The following is a 13,796-nucleotide window of genomic DNA, read 5'->3' on the forward strand; positions in this document are numbered from 1 at the left end:
CTGCGCCTCACCGGTGTGTGGGGTGGGTGTAAGATCCCAGCATGCGCCCAAGAGCTTCAGCTCCTGGGGAGATGAGAGGATGGGATGAAGCAGTCCGACCACAGGGAAGTTGGTGTGGGACCGACAACCAGAGCAGTACCTACTTTAGAAATTAAGACAGATGAACATTTCATTAAATTTCTTATTTATTTTTTATTATTAGTTTTTTGTATTTTAAACTGCTCCCAAGAGAAAACAGGTGTTGCCTCCCACACCTGTCCTGAAAGTCAGGCCCGGCCCTTCTTGCCACCTCTGCCACGGAGGCTCCTGGTGCAACACTGGCGGCGCCCAGCAGGGGCCGACCTCGCTCTTCTCCGGCTGACTGCTACTGCTACTGCTAAGTCGCTTCAGTCGTGTCCGACTCTGTGCGACCCCATAGCCAGCAGCCCACCAGGCTCCTCCGTCCATGGGATTCTCCAGGCAAGAGTCCTGGAGTGGGTTGCCATTTCCTTCTCCAGTGCATGAAAGTGAAAAGTGAAAGTGCAGTCGCTGATAGCATCCTGGAAAAGGTTCTGCAGGCTTTTCGGACCGTGAGCCACAGTAGAACGTGCGTTTTATCTCACCACCCAGTATGGATGTACGCACATGTGTGTTTTACTAAATACTTACTCTACTACTTTTTGTGTGCATTCTGATCTCGTTTTCTCAGTTCTGTCCCTTATGAGGTCATTTTAAAGCATACTGCTCCCTCCTACCAATAGATGGAGACCTATGCTCTGAAATTCGCTGGGAATCTCAGTGAGGGAGTCATGGAGATTAGCTCTTGGTCTCCTAGGGAAGGACAGTCAGGTTGCCCCTGTCACCCCAGCTCTGCCCTTTTCTCCTGCTGTGACCTGAACGGCTTACTCCACCCACTCTGTGCTCGGTAAAGACAGCACCAGTCATAACAACAGCTCCTTTCCCACTCAGAAACAGGATGGATGGCTGCAGAGTGCCAGTCGGAGCCTGCCTGGCATCTCATGGGCTCATTGATCCAACATGTGTTGACACCTGTTGCTGCAGATAACTGAGCAGGAAGCTCCTGGCCAGGCTGAGGTGGCCAAGAAAAGAAGCACACAGATAAGACAGATGTGATGGGTGCATGGGTAGTGATTAGCACAGGACATTCTGGAGACAGCTGGGTTTCTAGAAGACTCCTTAGCTCAGGGCATCTCCAAGCATGGTGTCAGGGCCAGCAGCAGCAGCAGAGCCTGGGGACTTGTTAGAGATGTAAATTCTCAGGCCTTAACCCGGGTACTCGGGATCAGAAACCAGGGGTGGGCCCGGCTATCTGTTTCACAAGTCCACCTGGGGATACTGGTGCATATTCTGATTTAAGAATGACTGCCAGTGGTTACCAGACTTTGCTGCATCTCGGGGGCATCCAGCAGCAATCTGATCATGGGGTCTGGGAGTCAGGCATGAGTAGTTTTTTATAAAAGATCCCCAGGTGATGCCAATGTGGAGCAAAGCAGGGCAATCACTGCCCGCACCCACTCCTGGGGTGAGGCATCTGAGAAAGCTTTCATGGGTTGGGGGGAGCGCCATGTAGGCAGAAGCCTTAAATGCAGCAGAGGCTTGTGAGTGAACTTGGGTTGGAGGAGTGCCCATAGAAGTTTCCAAGGGACTGTAATCTAGTGTTGAAGAAGCTGGGCTCTGGAGATAAGCCGTCTGGACGTGAACAACGCTGCACCCGTCCTTACTGGCCAGTGGGACCGCAGGGTCATCTCAACAGTAACAAGGGGGGAGGTTTCTTATATGTGCTGAAGGCTCACAGCAACCCCGTATCTTGGGAGCTTCATATGACAAGAGATGACCCTGGAGAGACGGGGGAACAAAGCCTCAGAAGGCTTCATCACCACGTCTGGACCCGAGGGGCCCTGGGAAGCCACTGGGGAGTGTCAGCGCTGGGGGCCCGTGAGGAGGTGTGTGTGGAGAATGTGCTAGAGAACAACTCGGCTAGAGCGGAGAGGTCAGGGAGGGGCTAGTGACCCCGAGACAGGTCAGATGTGACCGAGGCCCACCTGCCGAAGAGATTGAAACAGGTGGGACTTGAGGGTGAGGAAACGGCCCGTTTCGGGCTGGATGCATTGGTTGATCTGTGCACAGAGCTGGGGAACCGTCTGCACCCAGCCCCACCACTAGGTTTTCCCTTGGTTCTGTAGACGGAGGCCTGGAGATAGGCATGGTCATACTGGGCCTTTGGGCCCGTGGCCCCCGGCCTCCCCACCCCCACCACTTGCACGCACTGCTTGACAGCGGCCTGAGCATTCCGGAGTCATTCCTTGGCTGAAGGCTTGAAGGCCTGTCCAGGCGGGTTGACTCGTCACTGAATGTGTCATCCGTGTTCCCACCTCCAGGCCTTGGCCCATCCTCCCCCTCTCCTCCTGTCTATCAGAATCCTGCCTGCAGGCCACTCTCCTCCGAAACACTCTCCCCAGCTTGTGGCCTGGAAGTCTCCTAAGTGCAGCGACTGCCCTGCAAAGGACGGTGTCCTGGACGTGCCACTTGGTCCCATGGTCGGCCTGCCCCTGTGGCCCCGAAACGAACCTGTGGCGGCTGAGAAGGGTGTCCACGCCTCTGCGCCCCTCCCAGCAAGCCTGGCCCAGTGTTCTGCTCAAGAGATGTGCGGGTAAGGCCCCCTGACTAGGTTGGGGAGAAAATATGGAATTCAATTACCAGCCAGAAAGACCTTGTTGAGAATTAGAGGATCAGAATTATCAGTTGAGGCCTCGGCCCCTAGGGACTCAGTGGGAGAGAACAGAAGGCGGAAAACGTGACAGTGTCAATCCTCCCAGGGGCTCAGCGGGCTGAGAACATCCCTTTGGTTTCTGCACGGTGGTCCCTTCTTAATCCTGCAGTGAGAGGTGGAGACAGCCAGGCCCTGGGCATCCCTGCCCCAACCCCTCCACGGCGGCTTCTCCCAGTGCCTGGCCATTTAGGGGATGGATGCTGCTGGCTCCCAGCAAGAGATAGAACCAGGGGCAGCATTCAAGAAAGATCACTTAGCAGCTAAGGAGTGTACCTAAGGCCATTTTGGTGGGTTGGATGCTGTCTAGGAGGTGCCAGAAATATTAAGGTGAAAGTCCCAGAAACAATAGGAGAATGGTACAAAGTGAAAGGTGAAACTGTGTAACACAGATACTCATACCTGGGGGATTGGACGTAAGAGCTCAGACTTTGGACTGAGACAAACCTGAGTTTATTCACTAGCTAAGGCACATTGAGCAACACTGGAACCTAAACGTCTCAGAATCTCAAGTTTCCTCATCTGCTAAATGGGGATGATGATAGCATCTATTATGCAAGTGATTAAAACTTTAATTATATGTGTTCAAAATTATGATAGAGTGATTAATTAATACATATGATAAAGGTATATAAAGCCCTTCAGCGAAGAGTCTGGCACAGAACAAGCTCTAATAGGTGGTAGCTGTTACTGTTGCTGCTGTTCCTTCCGGCTATGAGTCATTACAGGAGTTCAGGGAAGGGTAAATCCTTGGAATGATCCCAAATGGCCTGAGGAGATAGGACTGTAGGATGGGTTAGAGAAGAGAAGGACTACCCAGCCCGAGGGAGCAAAATGTCCTGATTTTCAAAAAGAGAATAATATGCTTCCTGGGATGTAAGCTTAATGTCACTCCACAGCATTCTAGAATTATTAGACAGATGGTCCGGGAGCACTTTACAGAGAACCATACTTATGCCAGAATTAATTCATTAAATCATGTCAAACCCAAATCCCCATTACCAAAGGATTCTTTTTTTCAATCACTCAACATATTTATTGTTAGCATGTTAGGAAAAGCAAAGAGTATCTTGGCAAGCACTGAGCAAAGCTTCCTGTGCTGTCCATGTGGACATGAGAGAGACGTGAGCAGGGTGATGGGGAGGTGAGGTCTGTCACAGTGTGAACAGTTTTGCCCCCAGAGCGGGACGAGGGGACGGATGTCAACCTGGAGCGCGGTCCCAGTGGCAGCCAGAGGGCTCTGGTCCAGCCCCTGAAGAGCCAGAGGAAGCACGTGGTGGGAGGGAGGCACAGCAGAGAACGTCATTGTAGCATTAAGGATTCAGCTGTTTAGGAGCAAGAAGTAACAGCAGGGGCTTCCCTGATGGTCCAGTGGTTAAGAATCAGCTTGTCGTTGCAGGGGACATGGGTTCAATCCCTGGTCAGGGAACAGAGATCCCACATGCCGATGTGCCGCAACTACTGTGCTACAACAAAATGAAGATCCTGATAGGAGCAAAATAGACTCAATGCAAGCAAATAAATAAATAAATATTTAGAAAAAGAAGAAGTAATAGCAGAAGAGCAGAGACGTAACAGTGTATGTTACTGTTTTTTCTAATGGGAAAATGCAAGCTCATGGAAGAAAATCTAGAAATTATAGATCATGCAGAGGTACGTAAAAGGTACCTATAATTCTCCCTGAACGAGTGATTTAATAGCCTATGAAGAATACTGGTGCAAATGGGAGTGCAGGGGCTACCGGAGAGGATGAGAGATCAGGATTGTTGAACCTAGAAAAGGTTCATGCTGTATCAGCCTTTGAAGAGTGGACAGGCTGACGGGAAAGACATGTAGGCTCTCCTGTGCTATTCCAGAGAGCAGAACCGGAACACGGAGGCTCCCAGAGGCCACTCAGCACACAGAGAATGAAAGCACCTTCCAAACAGTGGTTCCCCCACCAGTGGGACCGGCTGCCTTGGGAGGGGGAGGTTCCATTCATTGGGAGTGTTTAAACAGAAGCTGGTTCTTGGCCACTTTTTCTCTCAATGTTGACAAAGATCCCTTGCACTGCTCCACTTCCGTTAACCTCGAAGATTCGTGTGTCTAGAGGTGAAACCATGGAGGCAGAAGAAAACGTGTTCAGTTATCGCTGAGAGAAGAAGAACATTTGCAAAATGGTGTGCTCTGAACTCTGATGAAAGCAGAAAGTGTTCACTGAAAAGAGAGGGTGAGAAAATGAATGTTAATGCTCGTACATGCTTTTCACTCTGGGCTGTTTTGATTTCCCCAACGTTTCTACAATTGACCTATTTAAAATACAGTCAATGTCATGTTAACGTAAAGTAAATGTACCTCTTACACGTGTGAGGCTACTTCCTTTACTGAAACAATAACCTAGGGAGGGGGTCAGAGGGAACATAGTCTAGATAAATATTTAGGGTGGGGTTGATTGTAGAAGGCCTCGAAAGTCAAGTAGATTGTTTAGGTTTTATGGTCACTATGATGGCAATGACAAGGTCAGCAAATGACCTTATTTGCTGGGCCAAACTCAGGACTGATAATCGGGCAGATAGCAGCCCATGTGTGGGGATGAGAAGACAGACTATAGTACTTGAAACTGCAAAACTCACAGAGAAGCAGTGTCAGAGTAGGAGGCCCTGTGGAGTTCTTAAAGGACTGATACTCACTTGATTATTCATTCATCCAGTTGAATATCACTTATTAAGCCCTATCTGTATACCAGACACCGTGCTATGTGCCTGATGCAATCAGGTCCTTTGAGAGCTGAGTGCAGGACACGCTAGAACATAACATGGAGATGAAATGGCCAATCAGAAGGTCCCTGCAAATCCAGGTTAGAGGTTCTGAATCTCAGAAGCAGGAAGTTCTGGTGATACTTAGAGATAGTCTTTGCTTGTCTTGAAGCTGCACGAAGGGTCCCTTTCAGCGCTTTGAACAGGGCAGAGTGCACAGCAGGCAGATGGGCATGTGGTGCGAAGAAGGCCTTGCGGCCGCTGCATGAATAACCATCCCTCTGTATCTGTGGGGATGCTCAAGCCTCTCATATAACATGGTGTAGTCATTGCATGTAGCCTGCTAGCATCTTCCCGTGTACTTTATTTTTATATATTTATTAATTCGGCTGTACTGGGGCTTGGCTGCAGCACGCAGGATCTTGAGGCATGTGGGATCTTTAACCGTGGCTTATGAACTCTTTGTGAGCATGAGGGATATAGTTCCCTGGCCAGAGATCAAACCCAGGCATTGCATTGGGTGTGTGGAAGTCTTAGCTACCAGCAAAGTCCCCTCCCATATACTTCAAATCAGTGATCCCCAACCTTTTCGACACCAGGAACCAGTTTTGTGGAAGATGGTTTTGTCACAGATGGGGGTCGGGGGTTGGGGGGATGGTTTGGGGATGATTCAAGTGCATGACATTTATTGTGTACTTTGAAAGTGAAAGTTGCTCAGTTGTGTCCACCTGCATCTATACAAGTCCATAGAATTCTCCAGGCTAGAATACTGGAGTGGGTAGCCTTTCCCTTCTCCAGGGGATCTTCCCCACCCAGGGATCGAACCCAGGTCTCTGGCATTGCAGGCGGATTCTTTACCAGCTGAGCCCCAGGGGAAGCGTTTGTGCACTTTATTTCTATTATTATTACATTGTGATATATAAGGAGATAATTTTATAACTCACCATAATGTAGAATGAGTGGGAAGCAGCTATAAATACAGATTAAGCTTGCTTGCCTGCCAGATCGCTTCCTGCTGTGTGGCCCAGTTTGTAACAGGTCAAGGACCCTACCGGGGGTTGGGGATCCCTGCTTTAAATCATCTCTAGATCACTTATATCTAATAAAATTTAAAATGCTATGTAAGCAGTTGTGAATACAATACATTTCAGTTCAGTTCAGTTCAGTTGCTCAGTCGTGTCTGTGAATACAATACATTTAATGCTATATAAATACTTGCATGGCAAATTCAAGTTTGGCTTTTTGGAACTTTCTGGAATTTTTTCCCCAAATATTTTCATGAGCAGTTGGTTGAATTTGAAGAACCTGCACATGTGGAGGACTGACTGTTCGCTGGTGTAGAAATGGCTTCTGGGCATATTCCTGCCATTCACTGTGAAAGGTGCAGGGCCAGAGATTGTATCCCAGCGTGAGTGTGTCCCCTGAGGCTGGGCTGTACAGGTGGGTAGGCAGGAGAAATAAACTTTGAAGCGATGAAGCCAGAAGCTAGTCTGGGAAACATTCTTCTGATCATCAAATGCATAAAATCAGAAACTTTGATTCTTATCAATCTCAGTTCAAAATGGAAGTGCAGTCCTAGGATTGATAAGGATTCTCTCCTTGACTAGACTCTAGTCAGGCTCCTTTGAATTCTCTTAACTTGGCCCTGACTTTTGGGCTTCTGTGTTTGTCTCTCCATTGCCCAAGACTCCTGCTATGTCAGTCCATTTAGCCAGATTCCGTTACTTGATCACTCTCATCCTCCAGTACCCCCTGGTGATGCCCGATCACCCTAACCTGCCTTCAGCAGGTAACCCCTCCCCTTGATGCTTCCTCTTCATAATTCTCCATCCACTGACCACCATCCTGCTCCTGCTCCTTGGCTGCAAATGCCCACTTTTCTTGCTGTATTTAGGGTTGAGCATGCTCTCTCCCTTCTACAAAACTCCATTGTAATAGCCAACCCGCCCCCTCCTTACCATCTTAAGCAGTGTCATGAATGATTTTTTAAAAACATGATACCCACCATACTTTTTTCTCAAAATGAGAAGCACACGAAATATAATTTATCACATTTTTTTTGTGTTTAAGTTTTTGGATGATCTGAACACAAAAACTTGAAATGCCCTGAATTCCTGTTGTTTACATCCAAAGAAACTGATAGACATTTTTCCAAATTTAGCAATAATCATAAACGTTTACCCTGCAATACCAGTAATAATTTGTGAATGTGAACATTTTCTAAACTATCCATAGTCAAAGAACAAATTTAGATCGACCACATTAGAGGAAAGACTTGGCTATCTTTCTATTTTCTCTGTGGAAAACAGAACAGTTACAGAATTTTCTCAAGAAAAAGTAATCAAAGAGTATAAAGCTCCAAAAAAGATAGAAGAAAAGTACAATAGAGGTGGATTGGGCTGTAAATGAGTTTAAAATGTTATTTTTCTGTATTTTGTGAAATTTATAGTATTTCTTAGCTTTTTCTTTTCTTTTTTTGATGTAGTCCAGTTTAAAAGTTTTTGTTGAATTTGTTATAATATTACTTCTGTTGTTTTATGTTTTGGTTTTTTTGACCTAAGGCATGTGGGAATCTTAATTTTTTGACCAGAGATGGAACCCTCATCCCTTACATTGGAAGGAAGAAATCTTAACCATCGAATCACCAGTGTTCCCTCTTAGTTTTTTTTTAAATATTTGTAATTTAGCATGCTATTTTCCGAGGGATTGGGAGCAGGAGAAGAATGGGACGACAGAGGATGAGATGGCTGGATGGCATCACTGACTCGATGGACGTGAATCTAAGTGAACTCCGGGAGTTGGTGATGGACAGGGAGGCCTGGCATGCTGCGATTCATTGACTGAGCGACTGAACTGAACTGAACTGAACTGAGATCAGTTTTGAGGTTTGCTCCTCTTTTATTTAGTATTTGTCATTTTGTATTCTTTTTGTTACAGAGTTCCACCTCCAACCAAACAGACAAAACAACTACACTGTGTAAGCTCCAAGCCCCTCTGTCCCTGCCCCACAGATGGGTGACTTGGTGACTCTCCGAGGGCCTCTGTGTCTTTCCCCCCAGTGAGGATCGGTGCCCTGAGCTTTCACCAGACCCTCTTCCAGGGAGAATTAGAGAGATGAGCCGGATAATCCTGCCATCATGCCTCACGCCTGCACGGGGAGAGCACATGTCAGCCAGTGTTTCATTTGATCCTTCCTGCAAGCCATTAGGAAAAAAACTCACTTTTTAATTATGGAAATGTTCAAATTTATGCACAATTAAGTGGAGTAACCCCAGCTCTGTGCTGCAGGCTGGGCTCAGTGAGGTGAGGGGAGCGCTGGGCTGGGCAGTGGGGAGCCAGAAGTTAAATCTCTGTGGGCAGAATCTTCTCTCACCCCCCACCAAGCTTCCTGGCCCGGGGCACGGGTATTGATGTGCTCACATCCACACGCCTGTGCCTGCCTTGGAAGTGTGCAAAAACTCTGAACTACCGGGAAGGTACAGGAAGCCAGCAGCAGGCTTGGGGCTCCTTCAGAACATGAGATGGGACCAAGGCTGCTTCTCTCAGGGACCCCAGGGGCCAGGTCCCCAGGCAGCAGGGCTCTGGGGGCAGGCCCGGGGAAGCATCAAAATCACTGCGGGAGCTTCTTCCACTTACAGGCTGTGCGCCTTACCCCAGCCTGTTCTGATACAGGCTGGAGAAGCGAGAGGATGGGATATTCGAGGGAATTAGCCAGTAAATCTGATACCCACTCACTTTGAGGCTGAGAACTATGGCTTGAGGGGCTCACGGGAGTCAGCGGGAGCCTGGGAGAGCCCAGACCTGCTCGCCGCTGAACAGAGCCATCCGCTTCCGAGGAGCACAGAGCAGGGCAGACTGCCTGGGGTGAACCCCTGACCCACCTCCTCTCTAGCCATTTGACCCTGGCCAGGCGCTTGACCTTGGGATCTCCCTGCTTACCTAAAATACTGCAAATAATCGAAGCATCTTACCTTAATGTGATGGTGCACATGAAGCCCTTAACACATAAAGAACTAGAGACATACTGCTCAGAAATGTTGGCCACTGCTAACATAAATTTCCTTCATTGACATCAGCCACGAGTGAAGAGGAAGGTGTATGTGGCAGCCTCTTCTCCTTCCTGTACACCAAGGAGGCAAGATGCCAACGGCCAGAGGCTCATCCTGAAATCCAGTCCAGCTGGAGTCTCCTTTCAGCTCTGCTGGGACCACTCTCTTTTGTCTGAGGCTGGGGAGATGGGTTTGGGGGAGCGTCTCTGGTGTCATCCATTTCCATCCTTCCTATGGGCAGCTGGGGGCTGTCGCAGACCATCTTCCCTTTATAGCTGGAACAGATGGGAAGCCTGGAACCAGAGAAGGGACCTGGGCCAGCTGGTGAGGAATGGCGAAGGGGGCAGTCTTTCTCGGGCATCCCATTCTGCCCCTTTCCCTCTTGCCTGGAAGCCCTGATCCCTGAGGGGCTCAGGTGTGCACGCCGCCAACGTGCCTGCTCAGGAGAAAGAGGCTTCGATTCATTTCATGAAGGTGTTGAGGTCTAGATGCCTTTTATCTAGACTGGCAATGCCTTGGAGTGATTTTCAAATGCCCGCCCTCAAGTGCTCAGACTGGGGAGGGACTGGGAGATTGGCAGTCTGCCCGAGGTGACTTTGGAAGCCCCTAGGGCTGGGGAAGCGTGTTCTACACGGGAAGGTCTCCTCGGCAATGAGGCCCACTACCCCCACTTCCCTCCTGAAGCCAGTCGGGGCCGAGATGGCTCTTGATCAGAACTCTGGCTTGCACTGCTGGTGGGCTCTTGGCAGGTGGGCAGTGGGAACTGAGGCACGGCCCTCTTAGCTGCCCACCCTGCCAGGAAGCTTCTGGGGGACCCTCCTGGATGCTTGGATGTGAGCCCAGCACCAGGCCCTCTTGGCCTCACACCCTGGGGTCAGAAGGCCAACACCTCTGGAATTAATCCAGGCTTAATTGGGTGGACTTGGACACACGGCAGCCACAGCGGCCACGTGGTAATGCGTCTAAGGAGCTGGGCCCTGTTGTTGATGAGACAGCTCTGATGTTCAAGGGCCTCGGGGCGGTGCCCTTTGGGATAACTTGGCACCCTTTGGGATAATCCACCCCCACCGGCGCTCACAAGTCCAGTGAGCTGCTCACCAGCCTCCCTGTTCTATTGTCGGGTCTGTGTGATGCCACCTCACATGCTGCTGTCTCGGAACTAACAGATCTGATGTCCAGAAGGCCAAACGGAGGAGCTTAAAACAGAGCTGAGAGGAAAAAGTCGGAGAGAGAGTTCCCTGACACAGTCCGTTTGTATTCATTACAATGATATGTGGCCCAAGCAAGAATGTCCATGCATAGAAAATATGAAATCCACTAGAAAGGTGCCCCGTGGAGAGCAGAGGGAGAGAGAAGGCAGCGGGACCCAGAGGAGACAAGAGAGAAATGGGTTTTTGTTGTGTTCAAGCCCTTCCGAGAATCCGGTTGTTTTTTTTAAATTTTATTTATTTATTTTAGTTGGAGGCTAATTGCTTTACAATATTGTGGTGGTTTTTGCCATACACTGACATGAATCAGCCATGGATGTACGTGTATCCCCCATCCTGAAACCCCTCCCACCTCCCTCCCCATCCCATCCCTCAGGGTCATCCCAGTGCACCGGCCCTGAGTGCCCTGTCTCATGCATCGAACCTGGACTGGCAATCTGTTTCACCGGGTTGTTTATGACTGCAGCTCGTCCTGACTTGCGCTCCCAGGGACCTTCCTCTCTGTGCTGGACACTGGATCCCTGCCTTTCCTCAGGGTGCTCACGCTCCCCACTGTCTCTCCGGCTTCTCTAAATCCCACCCAGCTTTCCCAGACTATTGCAGACCCCACAGATGCCGGCAAGCCCTCCCTGACCACTTCAGACCAGACCACTTCAGACTTAACCCAGTGAATCCACGAGTCCCCTCCCTCTCCGGGGTGGCAGGGGACAGGACCAGAGCCCTCCCCAGCTTGGGATGGTGGGAGTCTCAGGTGGCAGGGAAGAGGTGTAGCCTAATGTTAACTGCAAACCCACAGGTTGTAGGCATGTGAGAGAAACATGAGTTCTCGGTAATGGATGGCACTTCTTGTGGGTGTTCCTGGGCATGTGCCCCCCACCCAACACCCCGCCTCCACACACACACACAGGCCCACAGTCAAGGCAGCAAGGCCAGCTGTGCCTGAAACAGCTGAGCAGTTGGGTCTAAAGTAGTGAAGAACAGAAACCACCCCCCACCCCCTACTAGTGTAACCAACTTGGTAAGTGAGAGTAGCTGTGGCAGCTGGTGGCACTCTGTCTCATGGGAGGGCACAGGGAAGGCCCAGGGAGAGGGCTGGTATGGAGGGGCTGAGCTCAGCCTCCAAGCCCCAGGGTCAGGCAGAAAGTGCTGGAAAGGGCCCTGGAACCCCGGCCATGCCTTCCTCTCCCGGGGTCTTATCCCACTTGTGTCTATTCACCTGTCTATGTTTTGGAGTTTTGATAGATTATGATATGTTTTGATAGTTTTGATAGTGGAGGCTTCCTGGATTCCATCAGGAGCAGAAGTTCCTCCCACCTTTCATGTCTCAAACCCCAAGGACAGAGGAGCCTGGTGGGCTACCGTCCGTGGGGTCACAAAGAGTCAGATGTGACTTAGTGGCTAAATGGCGACCACAGTGTTATTACTCTCAGGACACTGTGTCAAATTCTTCTCTCCTTCTAAACTGTGACCACCCAGGTGTAAGATTCTTAGTCCCCAGCATGGTGCCTGGTATAGAGGAGGTTGATGCTACATGGCAGTAATAAAATGAGATATCTCTAACATGTAAATAATAAAAGAAAGAAAGAAAATGAAGTTGCTCAGTCGTGTCTGACTCTTGCAATCCCATGGACTGTAGCCTCCCAGGCTGTAGGTCCATGGAATTTTCCAGGCAAGAGTACTGGAGTGGGTTGCCATTTCCTTCTCCATAAATAATAAAAACTGAAGGAAAAAAAAAGATTAATTTTTTTTTTTTTTTTTTTTTTTTTTGCTTCTGGCTGTGCTGAGGTGCATGTTGGATCTTAGTTCCCAGACCAGGGGTCAAACCTGGGTTCCCTGCAGTGGACGTGCAGCATCCTTACCACTGAACTGCCAGGGAACTCCCTAACTTTTTTTTTTTAATCTTAAAAGAAGTTTTAAAGATATCTCTCTTTAGAAGAATGTGCCAAAGATCTAACAGAAAACTCACACACACAAAATGATATAACAATAACCCTTAAACAAGTGAAAATATTAAAAGAAGTGCTAATTTCATGGGGTCGCAAAGAGTCGGACACGACTGAGCGACTGAATTGAACTGCACTGAATTAAAACTACACTGAGACATTTCTCATTCATCAGATTGGCAAAACTTCAGACTTTTGATAATCTACTCTGTTGGTGAGGCAGTGGGGAAACAGGCTGTCTTAGAAGTTGCTGGTGGGATGGCGGGACCCAAGGCTCCACAACGGAGAATTTGTGAACACCTAAGAAAACTGCATACAGGGACTTCCCTGGTGGTCTGGTGGTTAAGAATCCACCTTGCAATGCAGAGGTTGCAGGTTTGATCCTTGGCTGGGGAACTAGAATCCATCATGCTGCGGAGCAACTAAGCCCATGCCCTGCAACTGAAGACTCCCTGAACCACACTGAGAAAGAGCCCAGCCAAATAAATAAATAGAACAGAATTTCTCAAATGTAAGCAATAAAATGGGAGACTGTTTCAAAGGGAAAAAATGCACACGGGCTCCCAGGATTTAAAGAAAAAAAGAAAGAAAACTACATACAGGTTTGCCCTCCGCTGAGTAGCTGAGCTGCAGAAACTCACACGGAAGAGGTGCCTGAGTGCTCCATCTCTCAGCCACACCTGGCTCTGCAACCGCGTGGACCAGGCTTCTCTGTGCATGGAATTTTCCAGGCAAGAATACTGGAGTGAGTTGCCATTTCCTCCTCCAGGGGAATCTTCTCAACCCAGGGGTCAATGTCTCTTGGGCCTCCTGGGTTGGCAGGTGGATTCTTTACCGCTGCCCCACCTGGGAAGCCCTTACCCTGCAGATACAGGTCAACAACATGGAAATGAGTTAAATACATGTGGTTCATGGCAGCATGTTTTGTGATTGCAAGCTATAGGAAATTACCTAAATGTCAAAGCCCTTAAGAGATTAGTTGAACGTCCATTCAAGGGATCCACATCGGCACAGCTGTGAAATGAGTGAGGAAGATCTCTTTGAACTGATATGAAGTGATTTTCGGGATATACTGTAAGTGACAAAAGCAAAAT

This window comes from Capra hircus, chromosome 24, assembly GCF_001704415.2.
Source record: "Capra hircus breed San Clemente chromosome 24, ASM170441v1, whole genome shotgun sequence".
NCBI lineage: Eukaryota > Metazoa > Chordata > Mammalia > Artiodactyla > Bovidae > Capra > Capra hircus.